The sequence below is a fragment of the Thalassophryne amazonica genome, chromosome 13 (genome assembly GCF_902500255.1).
Source record: "Thalassophryne amazonica chromosome 13, fThaAma1.1, whole genome shotgun sequence".
Lineage (NCBI taxonomy): Eukaryota > Metazoa > Chordata > Actinopteri > Batrachoidiformes > Batrachoididae > Thalassophryne > Thalassophryne amazonica.
Window position 1 is genome coordinate 42,921,701 of NC_047115.1, and position 12,846 is coordinate 42,934,546.

Here is a 12,846-nt window from a genome sequence, read left to right on the forward strand (position 1 = left end):
TACAGGTAACTCCAGACTGTCTTTGATCATCCTGGAGCTAACAGCCTATAATTTTTTGCACCTGCCTATAAGTTTTCCCCTCTCCAATCAACTTTTTAATCAAACTACGCTGTTCTTCTGAACAATGTCTTGAACGTCCCATTTTCCTCAGGCTTTCAAAGAGAAAAGCATGTTCAACAGGTGCTGGCTTCATCCTTAAATAGGGGACACCTGATTCACACCTGTTTGTTCCACAAAATTGACGAACTCACTGACTGAATGCCACACTACTATTATTGTGAACACCCCCTTTTCTACTTTTTTTTTACTAATAGCCCAATTTCATAGCCTTAAGAGTGTGCATATCATGAATGCTTGGTCTTGTTGGATTTGTGAGAATCCACTGAATCTACTGGTACCTTGTTTCCCATGTAACAATAAGAAATATACTCAAAACCTGGATTAATCTTTTTAGTCACATAGTACTACTATTATTCTGAACACTACTGTAAGTTTAATGACAGTTTGTTTCGGTCAAACCATATTTTCAATGTGTTAATTTCTTCAGTGATTTCCTCCAGAATTATCTGCCAAGCTAGAAAACTGCTGCATCCTAGTAAGAGCAGAATATTACTGGAATGAATTTGAATAAGGAAAGTTTTTTTTTCTCACCTAAATGGATTCAGCACTCACTCCAGTTTATTGTCTGGAATAGTCCCAGATTGCATTTCAGAGCTTCTAGAATCAAACATTTTCATGCAGGTGGTGTTGGGGGGTAATTTTGGGTTACAGCTTTTTTTGTTTTTCACCACTTTCATCCCTGAATATGTCAGTCTTGAGTCACTTTTGTGCAGATTAAAGTTACTAACTGGGACTCCTGTCTTGTTGCGAGAAAGAAATGAGAATCATCCTCCGTTCTGTTCACACAGCTCCAAACGCTGCGCGGCTCTCTGCCGAGTCAAGTTAGAACGATAGAGTCCAGTCGGAATTAATAACTTCAAAGCGAAACACCGTTTTGTTTATTTTTATTTATGTCCAGAGATCAAGGATACAGTGACCAATTTCATATTTATTTACTTTAAGACTCAATGAAATACATAGAAAACCTGTAAAGCCTACTTTTGTACAAAATTCATTCATATTCGAGGTATCGATAAGGGAATCCATAAGGAATCGGATCGATAAGCAGAATCGATAATGGCATCAATATCGCTAAAATCTTAGTAATACCCATCCCTATATATATATATATATATATATATATATATATATATATATATATATATATATATATATTTTTTTTTTTTTTTTTTTTTTTTTTTTTTTTTTTTTTTTTTTTTTGGGGGGGGGGGGGGGGGGGTAACAGACACAGACAGTCCAGTTTCCCAAAAACAACAACAAAAAAAATCTGTCATCTTCCACTCAAGAGTTTGAAAATAAAATGCAGGAACCACAGGATATGATATCAAGTTAATTCAAGGAAAGATCTATGGGTTCCAAAGAACTGTTGAATGTTTTTTGTGCAGTGTTGTGTAACATGGAGAAATGTTTTATATGCCTAAAACCTAGACTTTATCAAGATCAGTATAAGACCAATTGTGATGCTCTGTTCAGAAAATAATAATAACTATTATTATCATTGTTGTTGTTGTTAAGGAAGACAGCTAAGGACCACATAAGCATTTTTCTCTTTCATGTGTTATCCTGTTTTTTATGTTGTTATATTTACATATTTTGTTTGTATTATTTTATTTTTCATTACAAAAGACCAGAGGGTCCTCAATACAGTTTCCTTCAGACAGGAAAATCATGAAGGTGCTCTTAAGCAAAGTACTCTGTTTGCTCCAGGTGTCCTAATACATGGCTCTCTGTGGCCTTGACATTTGATCAAGTCTGCCCAAATTTGAACCTTTTTTTATTCTTGACCAAGTTTTATCCATTGGCTGTGATGTGTTTGAATTAAACAGTTGTGGCCTTAAATTTGACCTAGAATTGTGATAAGTAAATAAACTAACTAATATGAGTGATCAGGATCAGTGTATAATTTATTGGCAGAGGTACACACACACACACACACACACACACACACACACACACACACACACACACACACACACACACACACACACACACACACACACACACACACACACACACACACACACACACACACACACACTCTGAGTGACCTTGCATTATCTAGTTGTTTTTATTTCTTGCATTTGAGTTGATGAGATATAAAGTCAATTATGTCTCAAGTAGGTCACTTTGAGATATTGGCCTGTGAAGGTCAGAAAATACAAAGAACAACATCAGATATGCAGAAAGGGACAAATCTTAGATATTAAAAAAATGCAAAAATAACAGCAAATTACACTGCATCCAAAAAGTGTTAACCACCTTCACTTTTTCCGCATTTTGTTATGCTACAGCCTTATTCCAAAATGGATGAAATTGTTTTTTCTTCAAAATTCTGTTTAAATTACCCTGTAATGACAATGTGAAAAATGTGTTTGTTTTGGTTTGTTTAGATTTTTGCAAATTTATTAAAAATAAAAACACTAAGAAATCACATGTACATAGGCATTCACAGCCTTTGCCATGAAGTGCAAAATTGAGCCCAGGTGCATCCTGTTTCCACTGATCATCCTTGAGATGTTTCTACAACTTAACTGGAGTCCACCTGGTGTAAATTCAGTTGATTGGACATGATTTGGAAAGACACACACCTGTCTACATATAAGGTCCCACAGTTGACAGTGCATGTCAGAGCACAAACCAAGCATGAAGTCAAAGAAATTATCTGTAGACCTCTGAGACAGGATTGTCTCAAGGCACAAATCAGGGGAAGGGTACAGAAACATTTCTGCTTCTTTGAAGGTGCCAATGAGCACAGTGGCCTCCATCATCTGTAAATGGAAGAAGTTTGGATCCTCTGGGACTCTTCCTAGAGCTGGCCGTCCGTCTGAACTGAGCAATTGGGGGAGAAGGGAGTCAGGGAGGTGACTAGGGTTGGGTATTGAAAACTGGTTATTTTCAAGAAATGATTCAGTCCACCAACATCAATAGCCTTTATGCTTAACGATTCCCTTATCGGTCCTTCAATTCATATTATGCCAGAGTGGCTGCTGTTTTTGAGAGTGTTTATCAGGAAAATGATCACTTCTTTACATTGATTGGTCTGCAATCAACTGCTTCTACAGCGGCTCTGCTTGAAGTTTGAAGTGACCCGTTGCTTCGTTGGTTCTCTGCTTCGCTGCTTTTCAGAAGTGGCAGGACCACAATTTTTTTTATTAAACCCTCTCAAAGCCATTTAAAGATGTCAATCATGAGTCACCTTTGTCCTGATTAAAGTCACTAACTGGGACTCTTGTCTTGTTGTGGGCAAGAAACAAGAATCGTCCTTCATTGCGTTTGCACAGCTCCAAACGCTGCGGGGCTGTCTGCTGTGTCAAGTTACAAAGACATAGTCCAGTCAAAATTATTAACTTCAAAGCAAATTGCTGTTTTAAATCAAATGACACCTCTTTCCTAACGTTGTAATACAGACACAAACTACAACAGACCAAAACATTTTTTTTCTCCCAAAATCAGACGTCCTCCATTCTTTATGAATTACATTTATGTTGACGTGCAGCGAAAGCTCACCTCAGAAGCTATGAAGTTAAATTTGTCTCATGAATATCTGAAAGGAAATGCTTTGGACAAAAACTACAGATTTTATTTCTATTTATGTCCAGAGATCAAGGATCCAGTGACCAATTTCATATTAATTTCTTTTAAGACTCAATAAAATGTTGTTGACGTAGAAAATCTGTAAAGCCTACTTTTAGTACACAGAAAATTCACAGGAGGTATTGATAAGGGAATTGACAAGGAATCGGATCAATAAGCGGAATCGATAATGGCATCGATATCTATAAAATCTTATCAATACCCATCACTACATGTGACCAAGAACCCGGTGGTCACTCTGTCAGAGCTGCAGCATTCTTCTGTGGAGAAATGATGACGTTCCAGAAGGGCAACCATCTCTGCAGCAATCCACCAATCAGACCTGTATGGTAGAGTGACCAGATGGAAGTCTCTCCTTAATAAAAGGCACATGGCAGCCCACCTGGAGTCTGCCATAAGACACTTGAAGGACTCTCAGACCATGAGAAACAAAATTCTGTGGTCTGATGACACAAAGATTGAACTCTTTGGTGTGAATGCCAAGCGTCATGTTTGGAGGAAACCAGGCATCATCCCCGCAGTGAACGCATGGTGGTGGCAGCATCATGCTGTGAGTATGTTTTTCAGTGGCAGGAACTGGAAGCAGGCTCGAACTAATAATCTGTGATTTTGGGCATTTGCCCGGTGGGCCGCTGCACGTTTAGATGTGCGTGGGCCGGCCCTCCCATATTTATAGAGATTATGGAAATACAGTGTTCTCGAACCGCGCGCTGCTGTCAACAGGAGGAAAGCCCGTGATCGGTGAAGCTACAGCATTTAATCTGCACAGCTGCAGAACCACTTCCTGAATTTGTGTCAAAATAAAAGTTCTGTAGTGTTTTATACACGGTGCAGTCTTATTCTAGGTTTCAGTTTTGTTTCCGTTTGATCACACAACAGTGACTTACATCGAGCACAATGATTGACATGACCAACAGCCAATGACAATTGGAGAAGCATACAGGGTGGCCAATCAGATTGCAGGAAGAGCAGGCAGCCGCTCCCGCCCCTGTGAATGGATTGAGTCCTCGGCGCCTGGACTTCTCTCCGCTCTTCTACTGATACAAGGTTGTAATCGTTTCTTTTATCTTAATTAACTGTGCTTTACTTTTGTTAATCTTTAAATGCAACAGCTACGGACTTCAGCTCCTTAATTTGCTGCTGTGTGAATCCTAGCAGTGGTTACACATTACCCCTCTCTCTCTCTCTCACTCACACTTTGGAGACACAAAAGCTTTTTTCCGCTTGTGTGCTTTTGCTTCCATTTTGTCAGAACCAATGGCAGAAAAAAAATATATTAAGGGGGCGATGAGTTTATCACAGGGGGCGGGGTCACAATACCCCGCCCCCTGTGACCCCCCCCCCCCCCCAAAAAAAGTGCGCAGAGGAGGAGACATGCGCTCCCGGAAAGCTTGTGTATTTAGGCTACACCGTTGATGATATGATGGCAGTATTTTTTTAATTATTATTTGAACGTACAGACCCTCAGTCAAGTGATCTCCTGCATTCCACACAGAGCCGGTATTCTGTCGAGATGAGGTGCGCCAACGTTTGACACTCTGAGCTGTGACGTACCTTCGCATTGTCCAATAGGAATGACGCGTCGGGCCAAAACATGGAAGACTCGTGGCAGAAACCACTGATCTCTACAAAATGGATTGGACCAATCCGATTGGTGCAGAAACCACTGATCTGTGACAGGACTGCTCATTTATAGAGCAGTTTTCTGAAGAAAAATCATTGGAAATGTTTTTTTGTTGTTGTTACCTCAAAATTTCTGATTACTGTTAAAAAAAAGTTTAGAACACTTGTAATTAAAATAGCTAAATAAATCAATAAATGGTTTAGAAACCTTTCATCTGTATTAAAACCACCTGTTATTTCAGATTAGATAATTTATTGTTTAACATAAGGAACCTCAGACATTTATTTTTAGACAAATAAAATAACATGGAAACTTGTATATTTTTTTAAGTCTGGTAGATTATTTATATATCATTTCAACCATAAAAACAAACACTAAATAAATACAAATGTTTATTATAAATGCAAAAGGAAATAATTTAACAATAACTGCAGTGTGATTGTAAAGTAGGATTTCTGTGACATAAACCTCATGATGTTATATATACACTCAACAAAAATATAAACGCAACACTTTTGGTTTTGCTCCCATTTTGTATGAGATGAACTCAAAGATCTAAAACCTTTTCCACATATACAATATCACCATTTCTCTCAAATATTGTTCACAAACCAGTCTAAATCTGTGATAGTGAGCACTTCTCCTTTGCTGAGATAATCCATCCCACCTCACAGGTGTGCCATATCAAGATGCTGATTAGACACCATGAATAGTGCACAAGTGTGCCTTAGACTGCCCACAATAAAAGGCCACTCTGAAAGATGCAGTTTTATCACACAGCACAATGCCACAGATGTCGCAAGATTTGAGGGAGTGTGCAATTGGCATGCTGACAGCAGGAATGTCAACCAGAGCTGTTGCTCGTGTATTGAATGTTCATTTCTCTACCATAAGCCGTCTCCAAAGGCGTTTCAGAGAATGTGGCACTACATCCAACCAGCCTCACAACCGCAGACCACGTGTAACCACACCAGCCCAGGACCTCCACATCCAGCATGTTCACCTCCAAGATCGTCTGAGACCAGCCACTCGGACAGCTGCTGAAACAATCGGTTTGCATAACCAAAGAATGTCTGCACAAACTGTCAGAAACCGTCTCAGGGAAGCTCATCTGCATGCTCGTCGTCCTCATCGGGGTCTCGACCTGACTCCAGTTCGTCGTCGTAACTGATTTGAGTGGGCAAATGCTCACATTCGCTGCCATTTGGCACGTTGGCAAGGTGTTCTCTTCACGGATGATGCGAAGGAGATGTGTTGCACTGCATGAGGCAAATGGTGGTCACACCAGATACTGACTGGTATCCCCCCCCAATAAAACAAAACTGCACCTTTCAGAGTGGCCTTTTATTGTGGGCAGTCTAAGGCACACCTGTGCACTAATCATGGTGTCTAATCAGCATCTTGGTATGGCACACCTGTGAGGTGGGATGGATTATCTCAGCAAAGGAGAAGTGCTCACTATCACAGATTTAGACTGGTTTGTGAACAATATTTGAGGGAAATGGTGATATTGTGTATGTGGAAAAAGGTTTAGATCTTTGAGTTCATCTCATACAAAATGGGAGCAAAACCAAAAGTGTTGCGTTTATATTTTTGTTGAGTATATATATATATATATATATATATAGTCATTTAAACTTGTAATTTCGTCAAAATATGTAATTGCCTTTAATGTTATCAGGACAGAGTCATTTCTAAAATATGAATTTGAGCACAATAAGTGGAGAGCTTCTACCTGTGCAAATGTCTTTTGACTTTGATTCGTGGACATTTTTAATGATCCGTTCATTTATTGTTAAAATATAAAATGAAACAGCTTTTTTTAAAATAATAAAATAGTTGCTGTTGAAAGAGCCTTTTATGTTGTGAAAGTGTAGTGACACGGACCCACAACAGGGGGCGCAAATGAACGGTCAATAGATGAGCCAAAATTAACAATTTAATGTTGTGAAGGAGCACAACGAACATACAGACAATCTCAGAATATGATTACAGTCAATCCACAAAGGTGACGTGTGGGCAGGCTCGAGGATAGAAGACGTCTGTCCTGAGAAGAGCCGGAACCACACGATTTCCGCCGCCACCGAACCTGGTGAATACTGGAGCCGCCAAGTCCCGAATTCCCAGGTGATCACCGTCCCCGACTGTCGGATCTGGTACTGCTGGCGAGAACAAAAGACAGTCAAGTGTGGGTGTGTGTACACCCTGTAACAACAACGGTGGGAATGCCACCTCCACCTCTCACTCAATATGCTGCAGAGTACCGCAGTGATTCCTCAGGGGAAAAGAGTGCAGTCCAGCACTCAATCAGCTCCCGCAGACAGAGGATAACAGGTACTCCTGCAAAGACTCACAACATACAGATTGATGTGTAAAACACAAACGGCTGAGTATATTACCTCCAATGAAGTACGATATCTCGGCAACGAGGTGGAGATGACGTCTGGTCTTTATGGAGTGAGATGATGTTGAGTAGATGGGTGACAGCTGTCACCCCCGGCTGTGTCCGTGGTGGCAGCGCCCTCTCGTGCCTGAAGCCCGCACTTCAGGCAGGGCGCCCACTGGTGGTGGGCCAGCAGTACCTCCTCTTCTGGCAGCCCACACACAACATTTTATTTAGAAGCAGGTGATGTTCTGCTGGATTCTCTGGACCAGATGAAGGTCTCTTCTGCAGCTTTTAACTCTGGTGGTTTTGCTGAAAAGCAGATGTTTTCTTTCGACTGGACTTCGTCGTGTTCAGCTCATCAATGGAAGTTTGGTTGTCTGCACAGTAAATGTTCCTGATTGGGTCAAATAAAAATATTTATTTAAATATAAAGAAACACTAAACAGTTTATATATATATATATATATATATATATATATATAAGGGGGGGGACGACGATGGGAAAAACGCCCGAAAAAATAAGTTATTTAAAGTTGAGCTTTTGTGGTGTATGAAAAAAGCTGTAGCTTTATTTGGTAAAAAATAAAAAAGACTGAACCATTTAGAAATTAAAGTGTTCACTCAGATCAACTGTGCTAAAAGGCTACACTAACGTTAGCTAATCATTAAACCTTCACAGTTCAGTAAACGTCACATTTTATTTTTACATTATTCTCACCTCAGTAAAGCTGCAGAACTAAACTCCGGTGGGCAAACTGGGACTTCGCATATATCCAAAAAGTGGGAGATTTCGGACTGAGTGGGTTTGCTCCATCACGCTGGTGGCCTGGATCGCTCTGCCCAGTGATGATGCCTGAAGGCCGGCTTCTCCGTGCGGGTCGGCCAGCTGTCGCGGTTTGATCGATATCCCACCAAGTCGACAGTCACTCCGAAAAGTAGCTGAAAAAAAGCTTCTCCCAGCAGGGTGATGGGAGAATCGTTCTACTGCTGTTTTTTAAAACTTTTTTTGTGGTTCAGGCGATGCAAATTCAAGATGGTGATCGCTAAACTTTTTTCAGATTGTGGAAACCATGGTGGAAACAGCCAAAGTGTGACGTGGCCGCAATCTCTGCCCCTCCCCCCGCCTTTTTTTTTTTCAAAACCCCTTGCCACTTCCGAAGCGACGCGTCTGACGTCACGACGCGTTGGAAACGCACCACCCTCTGCCGCACTGACAAGCGCAACCCTCAACCTATCAAATGGCTTGAACACAGACACACACCATATCTGTTTGTTTTCAAATTAATTACTTTAGTTAATTAATTTGGTTTATTTGTTAAATATGTGATATTATTGAATAACTAATATTTTGCTCTATTTTCCAGTATTTCTCTAACATCCGAGGGGGCGAGGTTGATGACGTCACCCCCCAAACGCCCCCTCGTGGCGCCGGGTCCGCATTTTGTACTATGATCAAGGTGAAATGACAGTGAAAGTGTGTGTTTAGGTGTGTGTTCATGGTGTTTAGGTGTATAGTATTTGTTCATTGGGGGTTCGGTATGGACGGGTGGGTGTGCGTGTTTGGGGGTGGATTCGTCGGGTCAATAGTGGGCTGGTCCAGAGGAAAAATGCCAGGGTCGAAATTTGTTCCCAGTCCGACCCTGACTGGGAAACTAGTCAGGATTGAGGGATAGATGAATGCAGCAATGTATAGAGACATCCTGGATGCTCTTGACCTCAGACTGGGGTGACAGGTCATCTTTCAGCAGGACAATGACCCTAAGCAAACAGCAAAGATATAAAAGGAGTGTCGTCAGGACAACTCTGTGAATGTCCTTGAATGGTCCAACCAGACCCCGGCCTTAGTCTGATTGAACATCTCTGGAGAGATTTGAAAATGGCTGTGCACTGACGCTTCTCATCCAGTCTGATGGAGGTTGAGAGGTGCTGCAAAGGGGAATGGACAAAACTGCCCAAAGATAGGTACACCAAGCTTGTGGCATCATATTCAAGAAGTCTTGAGCAAAGGTTGTAAATACCTATGTACATGTGTTTTCTTAGTTTTTTATTATTATTTTTTTTAATAAATTTGCCCAAGATGCCATCTGGTTTTGACCATGTTGAATGGGTGCTTGCAGAGCCATCTTGTCTAGGGTGAGACAGTGGATGGTGTGTTGGCCATTGACCTTGTTTTACAAACTGGGATTTTCTGTAATTGGAGCGATTTGTTGTGAAAGTGTAGGTACACGGACCCACAACAGGGGGCGTAAATGAACGGACAATGGAATAAGCCAAAATACAACAATTTAATGTTGTGAATGTGCACAACAGAACAACAGACAACACAATTTCTGAAGAATATCGTAACGTCGCTCGTGCGCTGCGTTATAATGCGCATACACACGAACGCTACGATAAGACACTTTTATATCTCACAACGGAGAAAATCATGATAAAGCGTAAGCACATTAATTTGTATGTTCATAAATCTTTGGATAATATCAATCCCTGCTGTTGGATTTCAAGGTCTGTAACACGTGTGTATTTTGTAAACAAACGGAGCCCTGAACACACTCATCTAATAAGTTTTCAGGCAGAAAATGAAAGGTTTCATCAATGGGAATAAGTTGGAAAATATATACACACACATGTATATGTGTAACACATACCCTGACGTCCTAATAGACTGATATTATTTGTCAAGGAAATTTCTAAAGGAAATAAGGCTGGATGCAAAAAATGGGAGAATTTGAAAAAGAAATAAGGTTGTAATTCCATTAAAAAAAAAAGTTAAACTTGTATAATGTATACATTCATTGCACACAAAAAAAAGCCATTTGCAAAGCCAAAAAGTTGATTTGACAATCCTCTGACATAACCGGGGTCAAAATAAATAGAACACTGCTATCTACTGGTTCCCACACGCTTAGTGAACACTACTGACCAGTAGATGGCAATAGAGGCCTTGAAAACAAAATTCCAGATACAGTAATCCCTGTCTGCTACATTTAAAATGCGTGGAATTTAACAAACGCAAATAAAACCAACATCTATAAACGCAGAGAATATATTCAAGAGAGTTTTAGGCACTAGAGTTTAATGCTGTTGTCTGTGGAGTCTGAACACAGTGTCTGAAATGCATTTGTCCTGTCGTGATGTACTGAGATTACATCATCCTACCCAAAATGCATTGCGGGTCACAGGATGTGCTCACAAAACCTTAATAATTAGCACATTACTTTAAAACTAAAACGTATATCTGATATTTTCACTTAATAAAACTCAGACATGACAGTAATTTTAAATAACTTGTCCAAAATTTGCTTGGTTAAACTTTGAACCATAAGTTAAAAACGTATGCCTCTGGATGACTTAGGTGATATCGGCAGCTTTTTGATATGTTAAAAGAAATATTTTTTGGGGAGGGGGCCGTTTCTCTTTTGTTTGCAGAGGATTGAAATGCTTTTTATACAAACAGCTTTCTTTTGTTAGCAAAGGTTATAACTGTTACAAAATTTTTAACAGGTGAGTGCTAAACTAATTTCAAAGATCCTTGTTGTTGTTCTGCGTTTTTGTTTATCGGTTTGAAAGTTATTGGACAAAGATTAATCGGAAGGTAATTGGTCCGATAATGGTTTTTAAAGTTATCTAAAAAGAAGTGTGCCCACCACTGGATACTGTGGCAATGTTTTGGGTTCTTACAGAGTTTTCTTTTACAGACTGTAGGCTACTTTTCATACACATAAATTAAGACTGGGTGACCAGCAACTCTTGGTATATAGCACGACATCCACAGAAACAGGCAGGCTGCAAGGCTGCAGTGCATTAGGTGTTGTTTTTCTTAGCCCACAGACGGTGTCCTTTTAGTTTTGTTGACACTTGCAATATTAAGATGTGAACAGTTCTGCATAACAAAATCCACTAGAACCACCACTGGAAATTCAACTGTGTGTCAAAAGTTACTGCAGCTTTTTATAGTTTATATTTACTTTTTCAATTTAAACTTTTCTTCTCCAGTTTGTCCTCTACTTTTCTACATGCAAGCACACACAAACGACCAAGAATATACGAGGTCTGTCAATAAAGTATAGATCCTTTTTATTTTTTTCAAAAACTATATGGATTTCATTCATGTTTTTACGTCAGACATGCTTGAACCCTCGTGCGCATGCGTGAGTTTTTCCACACCTGTCGGTGACGTCATTCGCCTGTGAGCACTCCTTGTGGGAGGAGTCGTCCAGCCCCTCGTCGGAATTCCTTTGAGAAGTTGCTGAGAGACTGGCGCTTTGTTTGATCAAAATTTTTTCGAAGTGGACACAGTTCGAAAATTAAGCTGGTTTTCGGTGAAAATTTTAACGGCTGATGAGAGATTTTGAGGTGATACTGTCGCTTTAAGGACTTCCCACAGAGCGGGACGTCGCGCAGCGCTCCCAGGCGCCGTTGTCAGCCTGTTTCAAGCTGAAAACCTCCACATTTCAGGCTGTATTGATCCAGGACGTCGTGAGAGAACAGAGAAGTTTCAGAAGAAGTCGGTTTCAGCATTTTATCCGGATATTCCACTGTTAAAGGAGATTTTTTTAATGAAAGACGTGCGGACGGGTCCACGCGTCGGGACGCAGCCGGCACAGGAAAAACACCTCCATGTTGATAACCATTTGTCCAGGCGGCTTTTGATGGCTTTCAGTGGAGTGAAATTGTTTAACAGCTGGACATGTTCCAACTTGTCCTTAAGGCTTCCAACAGAGGTGTTTTTCCTGTGGCGGAGCGTCGCAGCGGCTGCGAGCCAACGCTGCAATCCGCCCGCACGTCTTTCATTAAAAAAATCTCCTTTAACAGTGGAATATCCGGATAAAATGCTGAAACCGACTTCTTCTGCCTTCTCTCTAGCTTAAGTAATTTAATCATGTTCAATATCTGGGACAGTCAGAAAGATTTCTGCATGTTTCCTGAATTCAGAATCATTGAGCAGCATAATTAGCTAATTATCTAAAAAGGGCACCCAATTTCAGTTTCTAGTACACTACAGGTGAATTTGAGTAGTATTTCAGTCCTTTCGATGAGATACAAGCTTTCCAGTCGTTTGTTTCCTTTGATGTTTATACCTAATTAACACGAATTGGCATTTTAGGCCCTTCCACTGTTC